The sequence below is a fragment of the Tachyglossus aculeatus genome, chromosome 18 (genome assembly GCF_015852505.1).
Source record: "Tachyglossus aculeatus isolate mTacAcu1 chromosome 18, mTacAcu1.pri, whole genome shotgun sequence".
NCBI classification, from domain to species: domain Eukaryota; kingdom Metazoa; phylum Chordata; class Mammalia; order Monotremata; family Tachyglossidae; genus Tachyglossus; species Tachyglossus aculeatus.
In genome coordinates this window covers 34379253-34385252 of record NC_052083.1, presented here as the reverse complement: position 1 = coordinate 34385252, position 6000 = coordinate 34379253, and the positions used below count along the sequence as shown (strand labels likewise).

The window sequence follows — 6000 nt, the reverse complement described above, 5'->3', positions numbered from 1 at the left end:
AGCACTTGGGAAAGTGCAACTGTGAGTCCCACTTTGGACAGGGTCTGTGTCCGACCTGATTATCTCGTATCAACCCCAGCGCTTAGTACAGTGCTTGACACAAATTAGCATTAACAACTACCACAATAATTACATAATAATAATAATAATAATAATAATAATTACGACAAAAGCAGGATATACATTCCCTGACCACAAGGCGCTCGGCTCGTTGCCTCCCAGTGCACTCAGTAAATGCTGTAACTAACGTTACTAGGGCACGGGCAGTTCTTTTAAATGTTTTAAATTCACTGTCTGTGAGGGATGGTTTAGCCTTCACAGATTCTGCTGGCTTGGAGAGTCTTACCTAGGCTCATGCCCCATTCACACTGCAGTTCCTTCCTAGTGAATTGAAGGATTATTTGAAGGATTACCGGCAACAAAGAATCTGATAAAACCCTCCTGAGCACAGGAATTACTCATCTTTTTCAGTCCTGTAACACGCCTCTATGGCTTTCATGTAGTGTTTGGACGGGATCGAAGAATTTGGGGATTCTTTTTTGAAAGGGTCCATCCTCCACGAATCCGAGTTTGTAGCTTCCTCGTTGAGGTTGCTGTAAATCTCCCGCACTTCCTTTGCACAGCACGCAAGACAATGAAGGATTTTCCTGTTACGCTGCTTTGCTCTCCCCTACTGCTAAGTACAATTCCAATACACAGCTGCCTGGAATTTCCTCCTTTTTTTTTACAAGATTGACTTCACCTGTCTCAGAGAAAACAGGACACGCAGGGATCTCATGGGGTGAAGAGGCTTCAAAGTCGAATCGAAAACTAGCACAAATCTTTCAGGCTTCCCCTTGCAGCCTCTGCCACTGCAGAGCATCACTGGGGGAACCAAGACATTCGACTGGCACAGAAGTCAATAAGGATGATGAGCTTTCCCTTCTGGGTTAAGGGTGGGTGGCGTTTCCTGAATTCCACGGCCCGGTGATCACCCCGGGGAGGAATGCCAAGGCTGCTGAAGCCTTGGTCCTAGGAAAGTAAGGTCAAATAAAAACTCCAGAGAGTCCTGGGCTGGAGCAATCAATCAATCGATTGGATTTACTGAGCGTGTACTGTGGGCAGGGCACTGTACTAAGTGCTTAACAGAGCATGGCATAGTGAAGTCTCTTTAGTGCCAAATTCCACTAGGTTTACTGGTCAAGGTCTAAGATGATAGAGTCATGCAAGTTCCTGAAAGTCTTTCAAACTGCCACTACATTTTTTTATGGTGTTTTTTAATCAATCAATCAATCACTCCTATTTATTGAGTGCTTACTGTGTGCAGAGCACTGTACTAAGCGCTTGGGAAGTACAAGTTGGCAACATATACAGTCCCTACCCAACAGTGGGCTCACAGTCTAAAAGGGGGAGACAGAGAACAAAACCAAACATACCAACAAAATAAAATAAATAGAATAGATATGTACAAGTAAAATAAATAGAGTAATAAATATGTACGAACATACATACATATATACAGGCGCTTTGGGGAAGGGAAGGAGATAAGATGAGGGGCACTTACAGTGGCAGGCACTGTACTAAGCGCTAGGGTAGATACAACCTAATCGGGTTGGACACAATCCCCGTCCCACATAGGGCTCACAGTCTCAATCCCCATTTTCAGATGAGGTAACAGGCACAGAGGAGGGAAGCAGTGTGGCCTAGTGGAAAGAACATGGGCTAATGGAAAGAGTCAGAGGACCTGGGTTCTACTCCCAGCTCCGCCAATTTTTTGCTATGTGACCTTGGTCAAGTCACTTAACTTCTCTGTGCCTCAGTTTCCTCAACTGTAAAATGGGGATTGAGTACTTGTTCTCCCTCTTCCTTAGACTGTGAGCCCCTTGTCGCAGGGACTGTGTCAGACCTAATTAACTTGTACCCACCACATGCTTAGAACAGTGCTTGACACACAGTGAGAGTTTTACAAAGACCATGTTAAAAAAAAAGGTCATCATCATCATCATCATCATCATCATCATCAATCGTATTTATTGAGCGCTTACTATGTGCAGAGCACTGTACTAAGCGCTTGGGAAGTACAAATTGGCAACATATAGAGACAGTCCCTACCCAACAGTGGGCTCACAGTCTAAAAGGGGGAGACAGAGAACAAAGCCAAACATACTAACAAAATAAAATAAATAGAATAGATATGTACAAATAAAATAAATAAATAAATAGAGTAAAAAATACGTACAAACATATATACATATATACAGGTGCTGTGGGGAAGGGAAGAAGGTAAGATGGGGGGGTGGAGAGGGGGACGAGGGGGAGAGGAAGGAAGGGGCTCAGTCTGGGAAGGCCTCCTGGAGGAGGTGAGCTCTCAGCAGGGCCTTGAAGGGAGGAAGAGAGCTAGCTTGGCGGATGGGCAGAGGGAGGGCACACAACAGGTAAGTGGCAGAGCAGGAATCCGAACCCAGGTCCTTTTGACTCTCAGGCCTGTGCTCTATGCAACTTCTCTTGCAGACATCTGCACACATGGCCAAAGTTTCACCGGTTGGAAAATCTCTATTGGCTTTTGCTTTCTTTGGCTAAGCCTAGAGCAGGCGTGGGCAAGATAGACGGCCCAGGCTGGTCTGGCCCAGTGGAGACCCCCCACCCTGCCCTCCAAGCTGCCTCAGTGCACTTTAGCTTCCCCTTCAAGAGTGGCCCAGGAGCTCCAAACAGCTGCTTTGGCCTTCTTCTCTAATCAATCAATCAATCGTATTTATTGAGCGCTTACTGTGTGCAGAGCACTGCACTAAGTGCTTGGGAAGTACAAGTTGGCAACATATAGAGACAGTCCCTACCCAACAGTGGGCTCACAGTCTAAAAGAGTGTGACTTTAGAGACTTCGCTAAAGTCTCTCCTCCTCTACAGTCTGGCATTCCCTCCTGCTCTTCGGACTTCTCTCTGTGGATGCCCTGCCGACACCTCAAACTTAAGGTGTCCAGACAATAGTCTTCATCTTCCCACCTAAACCTTGCCCTCCTGCTGACTTTCCTATCACTGTAGACAGCACCACCAACCTCCCTGTCTCACAAGCACGTAATCTTGGCGATTCATTTCTCTCATTCAATCCACTTATTCAATCTGTCACCAAATCCTGTTGTTCTAACCTTTACAACATCGCTAAAATCCACCCTGTCCTCTCCATCTGAACTGCCACCGTGCTGAGCTACGCACTTGCCCTATCCCGCCCTGACTACTGCGCTCAATATAACTGATTGATTTTCTACTGGGGACAAAACAAAGTACTATGCGCTTGGAGGAGTACGACAGAAGCAAAACACACATATTCCCTGTGGTTAGGGAGAGTGGACAGGTCGGCAGAAATTAAGAAGCAATGGGAGTGGAAAGAAGAACAAGGATGTAACAGGGAGCTGGACAAAAGTGTACTCAATTTTTTAGCAATGACATCGCCACACAGGATCTCCCTACAGTTTCCACGGGGAAGGTTTTCATCTCCTCACCAACCATGATCCAAGGGGCACGTCAATCAGTTCAGAGGGGTCAGTGGTTTATACCTGCTAAGGTCACCAATAAGAGTAGTAATAACAACTAACAAAGTAACAATAACTTTAGTGTTTGACAAACACTTACTAGGTGCCAAGCACTGACTGGGATAATAACAATAGTGATAATAATAATAACCGTGGTAACTGTTAATCATTTGCTATGTGGCCAGCACTATACTAAGAGCTGGGGTAGATTCAAGATAATCAAGCCAGACACAGTCCTTTTCCCACATGGTACTTACAGAATAAGGGGAAGGGAGGATGGGTATTTTATCCCTATTTTACAGATGTTGAATCTAAGTCTTAGAGAAACTAAGTGATATGCCCAAGGTCACTCAATCAATCAATCAATCGTATTTATTGAGCGCTTACTGTGTGCAGAGCACTGTACTAAGCACTCGGGAAGTACAAGTTGGCAACATATAGAGACGGTTCCTACCCAACAGTGGGCTCACAGTCTAGAAGGGGGAGACAGAGAACAAAACAAAACATATTAACAAAATAAAATAAATAGAATAGCTATGTATGGGTGATATCTTCCCGCTCCATCCATCCATTAATCCTTTAACGGCATTCTGTGGATATCATCTCTACACAGTCCAGAAACTTCGTGGATATAGGCATCTTCTTTCGGCAAAACTAGAATGTCCGAGAGACCTCCCTGACTCTAGGGTCCAGCAGAATCCCCCCTATTTAAAAAATTATCTCCCTTCTGGCCCCAAAGATCTTCCGTGAATAATTCAAATTATTCCTAAAATTATGTGGCACCACCACTAGTCTGGCTCAGAGTCTGCTTTCAGAATCCAAATTATATCAGTGATGAATGGACGTCCAAATTTGTTAGCTCAAAGCCAGGCTCCTAAATCACTTCAGCTTAAATTCACGTTCCATGACAACGGATTTCTAAATCTGTAGCTTATTTGACCTCACTCTTTCTACTTCAAACTGCTACTGGAGGACTGTCACCACCAAAAACTCGGCAGGCAAGTGGTAGAACCAGCATTAAAATCTAGGTCACCAGACCCCCAGGCCTGGGCTCTTTCCACTAGGGCACACTGCTCCTCAATGAGGGTGACAAGGAAACTTCATTTGGATATTTAGACCCACTTTTCCCTCATTTTCTGGCTAATTCAGACATTAGGAAGGATTTTGCTGAGGATTTCCAGCCGGATTCATTTGAGCCTTTGACAGAGTGGGCAGGCTGAAGGAGGGGACACAAATGAGGATACAGTTGGCACCACTTACTGGTTTCATATACCTCAACGTGATTTCCACGAAGGTTAATGAATTTCTATAAATACCCATTTTTCTTTTGGGCTGAAACCATTTGTTTTGGGGCTGCTTTTTTGGGCTACTTTTGGTGTCTTGAAAGTGATCGCCACAACTGGAAAGGAACAGGAGAGAGAAGAGGCATCAAATCAAACAAAAATTACTGTATATAGGGCACCCAGAGTAAGTCTTTAAGTCTGGCCTATGTTTCCAAAGGATTCCGAGCAGTTGGCTAGGGTTCGGGCACTATGGATCTGTGGCCCAACATGGGAATCTGTTCTTTTCTCTGTTGTATCTGGGAATTTTGCAGACAAAATCACTCTCACCTGACCCCAACTCCTTCTGGAATCCAAGGAGTGACTCATGGGGACTCCTTGGGCCTGGAAGCACCATGATGGAAGAAAAGGATAAGCACAACATATTCTAGTTTGTGAATGGCTTATTAATTCCCCTTCAATTCTTTCAGACGAGCCTATTGGAACAAATAGGGAGGTAGTGTGGCTAATGGAAAGATCATAGGACTGTGAGTCAGAAGACCCAGGTTCTAGTCTCAGCTCTGCTACTGGTCTACTGTGTGACCTTGGACAAAGCACTTAACCTCTCTGGGCTTCAGTTTACTACTCTGTAAAATGGGGAGAAAATGCTTGCCCATCCTCCCTTTTAGGTTGTGAGCTAAGAATGTGGGTCAGGGACTGGGTCTGATTCTATCTCAATGCTCAGCCCGTAGCTACAGTGTTTATTAAACACCCACTAACACAAAAACTAAACACCTGATAAGCCTACTTCGTTTCCTCTGAGGCAGACCAATTCTTTCCTCCGTTTTTTTTATACGGATTAAAGGAGTTGGGAAATTCTTCAGCTACGTCACTCAGCATCATCTTTCCCAATAAACCTTGGCCATGGTGATGATGATGACAATGGTGACGGTGACAGTCTTCCATCGAATATGACGGATGACGCTCAGTCCCATCGTGAAGACTTTAAGCACAGAGGAATTGATGTTAGTGGCTTGCACGGCGCCACTTGCCCTCTCCTGCCCCTGCCACTGAAGTTCCTGCTGGAGAGCAGGGCACTAAGGGTGAGGGGTAGGAGGGGAAAGTAGGGGAACGGCATATGGTGAAATGTCCTGGTGAGTTTCACAAACAGAAAGCATTCGCTAACTGGCTTCATGCTACCTGGGAAGGTACATTCCAGCCGTATTTCCCTGAGA

The 6000-nt window shown here is 45.1% G+C and overlaps 1 long non-coding RNA gene across 1 annotated transcript in view; it reads right to left on the bottom strand.

The window, feature by feature from the left end:
• Window positions 1-4843: 4843 nt before the first annotated feature.
• LOC119940315 overlaps window positions 4844-6000 on the bottom strand; it is a 129820-nt gene continuing 128663 nt past the window's right edge. The window contains exon 3 of the long non-coding RNA XR_005454906.1: window positions 4844-4905. This is a non-coding gene — a long non-coding RNA (uncharacterized LOC119940315). The remainder of the gene's footprint in view (window positions 4906-6000) is intronic.